Source organism: Alnus glutinosa, chromosome 11 (genome assembly GCF_958979055.1).
Source record: "Alnus glutinosa chromosome 11, dhAlnGlut1.1, whole genome shotgun sequence".
Classification (NCBI taxonomy): Eukaryota; Viridiplantae; Streptophyta; class Magnoliopsida; order Fagales; family Betulaceae; genus Alnus; species Alnus glutinosa.
Genome location: NC_084896.1, coordinates 22352396 through 22358524, shown reverse-complemented (window position 1 = coordinate 22358524; position 6129 = coordinate 22352396). Strand labels below are relative to the sequence as shown.

The 6129-nt window shown below is 33.0% G+C and overlaps 1 pseudogene; it reads right to left on the bottom strand.

The window, feature by feature from the left end:
- Positions 1 to 1871: 1871 nt before the first annotated feature.
- Positions 1872 to 2760, bottom strand: LOC133882539 (basic form of pathogenesis-related protein 1-like; annotated as a pseudogene).
- Positions 2761 to 6129: the final 3369 nt, after the last annotated feature.

Genomic DNA, 6129 nt, shown 5'->3' with positions numbered 1-6129 from the left:
CTCTGATACCATGAAGAAAAAGAAAATGGATTACAATTGTGAAATAAACTTGTATTTCTGAGATGTATTGTTTGTACAATAAGGTGACCTATTTATAGTTGAATGAGGCCAAAGAAATAAGGAAAATAACGTAATTACATTCATACAACAATATCTAATAATACTATAATTGATGGAAGAGTATTTTCGTGATATGCTAATGATATTACGAAAATATTCTTCCACAAATATGGCAAGTATCGTATTATTCTAACATATATATATATATATATATATATATATATATATATATATATATATATATATATATATATATATATATATGAGTCTGAGCTAAGTACTAGTTCAAGTGATAATAGCTACCGCTCCTGCAGTAGCAATGAGTCCGGTCCAAACATAAGTTTCGGTTGTAACGACACTTGTTGCAAAACAATTGGTGTTATGACCAAGGAAGAAGAGCAAGAAGAGTTGCTTCTTGATCTCATAAGTAAAATTGAGAATCCTGAGTTAAAAAGGCAATATTTAGAAAAGTTAAGAAAACTTCTAACAATATATATATATATATATATATATAAACGAAAAAAAAAAAAAAAAAAAAAAAAAGAGAGATCAAATTTACATAAATGACTAAAATACAACATAAAACAATGTAATCTCATTTGTCCATATTCAAATGTAGTCAACAAAAAAGTATCCACCCAGATTCAGATTAGTCAAATGAGGCCACAAAGACCAGCACATCCCACAAGTTGGCCCAAAATCAGAACACCAAATACGCTAAAAACACAAAGAAGCAAATACCTTGTCCTTCGGCCTAAGTGGATGTGACTTCCTGTCGTTCACCTTGCCTTGCTGCTAGTCTATGGAAGCCTATTGTTTTTTTGCTGCGATTATTTTCGTTTGTGATTTGGTGATCTCTTTACAAAACTTGATCATTTAAAAAAAGAAAAAAGAAAAAAAGAGTAGGAGTAGATTGCATAAATCTTTGAGAGAGAAACCTACTAGCACGAAGGCAAACGATGATACCAAAACTGTGAATCATATACAAGGTTTTGTCAATAGGAGATAGAGAAAGGAGCGCCTAGAGCGGAAGATAAGAGAAGACTAAGGAGTACAATGAAGAGTAATGTAGGAAATGAAACAGGATATGAGAGAAAGTGCAAAGGTCTCTAATGGTCTTTAGGGTTATTAGGATTGAACGGTCAAGATGGTGAGATGTGTATAAGATCTTTTATCCATAGTCGTTTGATCAAATTTTAAGTGAGTGAGGTTAGTTGATTAAATTTAATGTAGAAGATAAGAAGTAGACAATTAGGATGTGCCCAAATAAATCCAGCGGCTAGGATGTGTTCGTAGGTCTCTAGAATCTAAACGGGTCAGATCTCTCAGCCATAACCTGCTAATTCTGTGCTGAATTAGTATTAGATTCGCGATTCACGTCAAAAATTGACAATCCTAATATTGCGTGTCGGGTTTGATTGTGTTAAGGCATGAATATAAGATATAGGTCGACCTTAATCTGATCCATTTAAATAAACATGTCATATCCTCCACCTTAACCAGGGGTGGACCTGCATAGGGGTCAGGGGACCTTGGCCCCCCCAAGTCCCAAAATTTTTTCTCAAAAAAATAAAATAAAATTTTACCTCCTAATTTTTTAATTTTTTTAGTTTTGTCCCCTCAAAATTTTTTGTTTTTAACTTGGCCCCTCTATTTTTACAAGTCAGGTTTACTGATCATAACCTATTAATTTCGTGATCATAAATTCATGTCAAATATGCAACACTTTCGTGGTGTTATGATGAATAAGTTCTTCAACACAACACACTACAACTCTTCAGCAAAGCAAATAAGTACTTGAGGCACAATGATACTACAGAACAGTACATGGATACGAACCAATTATACAACTACAAAACACCAAAATCTACCAACAACTAGACAAAAAACCTATCAAACAATGAAAACCCCATATATCTGTCCCCACCGCTGCTACAGAAGCAGAAACTTCAACAGCACAAAACAAAAAACCAAACAAACAGAAGCAGCTGCGCGCTACCTCATTCTGCAGCACAAAACCAAACCAGATCGACAATCAAGCTTGGGAGAAGTATAGTGGATCATAGAGAAACTTATTATCTTCTCCATTAATAATAGCAATAGTAATGATTTCATTTTCATCATATCCATCCAAAGATCATACACATTCGATTACTGCCACACAAACAGGAGCAACAACATATATACTCGATCACAGGTACTCATCAGTAAAAGAATTTAATATGGACGCTCGCCATAATAATTTCCTGAAGGATAATAGTTGCAAGTGACAAACACCCAGCCATTGTCGCACTTGGACCTGGCACTCCCTATGAACACATTTGTTGGATTCATGGTCATAGTACGGCTTCTCACTTACCCACCCATTCACTGCATCTACAGCACTGAACTCACCATAACCTGCAGCAAGGCATTCTCCATAGGGCCCATCCGGATCCGATTCCTCCATCTTGCAGTCTGGGATCCTCTTATTAGCATAAGCTTGAGCGTAGGCTGCAAGGGTGTAGTTCCAGACAAGTGGCTCAACGACATGGCCGACCTCGGCACGAGCTGTGTTGTGTCCATCCAGGAAGTCTTGCCTGTCCTCTCCGGTTACGGAGACAATGACATGGGTTAGGATTAAACCTGTCAAGTACAGAGCTAAAAAAAACTTGGTCAACCCCATTTGGTTCCAAGGGACGTCCAGTTATGAGAGATTTCTGGTTCTTTTGTGAAAATGGGAGATACGGTCGATTTAGGCGTATATATAGGACAGGCACGAGCTAGTGAAAGGTATCTCTCTATTAATTGGATGCATAAATTAAAGAATATATAGTCGTTATCATAATTAATTAAATAACTAAATAATGGCCAAAACTTTGATTATTAATAAATGATTAAAAAAAAAATGGCAATTTGGTTATTATACCATAGGAACAGATATGAATCATGCAACATAAGACTATCTCGAGCTCCGATTCCATATGCAAGCCTTCTGCATGCATGAAGCATTTATTAAATATATATGACGGGGACAAGATGAGGTAATTGCAGTTGCAAATCTAAGGTCATGCTTCAAACAGTTACATCACGCACTACAAAAAACCTTACAATTGGACGCATGTCTATAGTACCGGTTACTGTAGACACACGTCCAATTAGCCACGTGTCTTTTTGACATCGTGGCTAGTTGTAGTCAGACACCACTTAGACACGTGTATTAAATACACTCGTCCAGTTGGACACGTGTATTAAATACACGTGTCCAACTGTTATTTTTTTTTTCCAAATATATATTAAAAAAACAAAATTTGTTTTTTATTCATTTAAAAAAAAAAAAAAAAAAAAAAAACAGTCCTTATCTTATTAACTATATAAAATTGTGAAATTATGGTGTACATAGCATATACGTACACATAAGGTTAGGTTTTAAAGCTATATGCTATATGTAAATTCTATACTTAGATTTTATGTTTTTTAAGTTCCTTATTTATATATATATGGTATACTGATAAGAACGTAAACCCTAACCTAATTTACATATTGTACTATATGCATAATTAAACCAAATTTGGTGTTATATATATATAATTAAACCAAATAGTTCAAATTAGGATTTAGTTTTGTACACCATCTACGTTTAGAAACAAAAAAAAAAATAAAAAAAAAATAAACATAACAAAGTTAAAAAAACCTATAATTAATACTATATATATAGATATGCATGCATGTAAACGGTTTAGGAACTATATATAATATTTGCACTTAGGATTTATAGCTATATATAGTATATACACTTAATTAGGTTTATAGCTATATATATAGTACATACACTTAGGGTCAGGGTTTATGGCTATATACAGTATATACACTTAGGGTTAGGATTTGTACTATATATAGTATATATACTTAGGGTTAGGGTTTATCGATATATATAGTGTACAAACACTACAGTATATTTACTCTAATTTTGTATGAATAAGATTGTGATATTAAATCTAAACAGTTGGAAAAATGAATAAAACTATAGCATATATCTTATAGTTTTTTTACGGCGTTTAAGTCGAATTTTATTCAATCAAGTTAAAGAGAGAATCTCCTCAAACAATTAAACAATTAAAAAATTAAAAATGAAAAAGCTAAATGTTTAAAGAGAAATGTTTAATTTCATTCTCTTACACTTAGGGTTAGGGTTTATGGTTATATATAGTATATACACTTAAACTTAGGATTTATAGCTATATATAGTATATATACTTAGGGTTAGGGTCTATCGATATATATAGTATATATATACACTTAGGGTTAGGGTTTATAGCTATATATAGTATATATACTTAGGGTTAGGGTTTATCGCTATATATAGTATATACACTTAGGGTTAGGGTTCTAGGGTTTATAGGTATATATAATATATACACTTAGGGCTATGGGTTATAATTTAATTGATTTTACATTTTATGAATAATAATGTCAATATATTTTTCACGTGTCATTATTGTACACTTTTAAATATATATATATTAAATCATGAGCAGTTCAAAATTAGATTGTTCCGATATATATAGTACATATACTTAGGATTATGATTTATAGCTATATATATAGTACATATACTTAGGGTTATGGTTTATAGCTATATATATATAGTATATACTTTTGGGGTTAGGGTTAGGGTTAGGGTTTGTGACTATATATAGTACGTACCCTTAGAATTATAGTTTATAGCTATATATAGTATATGCACTTAGGGTTAGAGTTTAATTTTATGGTTAGGTTTTAGTTTTCATTTAGGGTTTAATATAGTATATATACTTAGTATTAGAGTTTAATTTTAGGGTTAGGGTTTAGTTTTAATTTATAGTTTACGATTTAGTTTTAGCGCTTAGGGTTTAGCTATTTGTACGGTACATTCATTTAGGGCTGCAAGAGTTTGTATTTTTTTTTTACATGGTTAAATTATATAAATATATATATAACTTTTTTTTAATTAAATACAATTTCTACAATGGGCGACGTGTATTTTAAATACACGTCGCCCATTGGGGACGTGTATTTAAAGCCACGTCCCTGATTGGACACGTGTACTCAGTACACGTGCCCAATTGTTTGGCCAAGACAGCTGGGCGGGAGTTCTCCCGCATGCCACCTGACCAAATGGTGCCTTATATATATATAATTTTTAAAATTCAAATAATATAATATTATATGAAATATATATATATTTCCGAAATGGGTAGCTTCCTCTGGAAGCTACCCATTTCTGATTTTTCCCTCTCTCAGTATACTCTCTCTCTCTCTCTCTCTCTCTCTCTCTCGCTCTCTCCCTCTCCGTCACAGCCGCACCGGCCAGCTCCTGGCCACCGCGCATCCGCCCTTCCTGCCGGTGAGACACCCTCTCTCCACCTCTCTCTGCTCGATTCTCGGTCTCTCTCTCTCTAATATCTCGCTCCATCTCTCCCTCTCTCTCTCTTTCTCTCTGTGTATCTCTCCCTATCTCTCTCTGCCTCTCTCTCAGTATACTCTCTCTCTCTCTCTCCCTATCTCTCTCTCTCTCTGCCTCTCTCTCTGTATCTCTATGTCTCTCTCTCTCTCTCTCTCTCTCTCTCTCTCTCTCTCTCTCTCTCTCTCTCCCTCTGTGTAATAATGTAACGTTTGTTTTTTGTATTTTTGTGTTTTTTATTTTTTCTGATAGTATTAATTTGTTCCTCCCAAAAAATGCAGGTACAAAAAATACAAGAATCATATATATTACAGCACAGAGTATAGGATTGTGAGTAATTTTCAAAATTTGTTTCCTTCATTTTTTGGCTATAATAAATTTCATATATTTTACTGTATTTGTTTATATATTTTTCTTAATTGTTTATCATTCCAGTATTACTATATATTGTTGTGTCATTTTTTTGGTTTTGCTGTGGTTGGTTATTATACATGCGAAATATGCATGCGTACAGTTGTATGTTTTTTGGTGATATATTTTACCATTTACAAATTTGTGTTGTTATTATCATTTTCGGCAATTATCATATTTTGGTTTTTGGGAATTCTAAAAAACTGAAATATGGCAAAATGACTCATAAAAATGGT